The following is a 248-nucleotide window of genomic DNA, read 5'->3' on the forward strand; positions in this document are numbered from 1 at the left end:
AGCTGGTTGCTGTTTGTCGCCTTTCCCTCTTTCCCAGCTGGTAAGTACTGTTTTACCTTTCTTATAGCTGTGGAGATGACATTATCTTACACTGGAGAATTTCCCCGCCATACAGTTGCTCTGGATAATGTTTGTGTACAGATGATGTTTATGAAAGCCAGGGGGCAATTTACTTACTGCAGTGGGCACCGTTGCGACATGTAAAATCATTGTACACAAATACCATTGACTAAACAGCTCCCTTCCTT

Source organism: Empidonax traillii, unplaced genomic scaffold (assembly GCF_003031625.1).
Source record: "Empidonax traillii isolate 1590-97213 ecotype Southwest subspecies unplaced genomic scaffold, ASM303162v1 scaffold157:size2224338, whole genome shotgun sequence".
NCBI classification, from domain to species: Eukaryota; Metazoa; Chordata; class Aves; order Passeriformes; family Tyrannidae; genus Empidonax; species Empidonax traillii.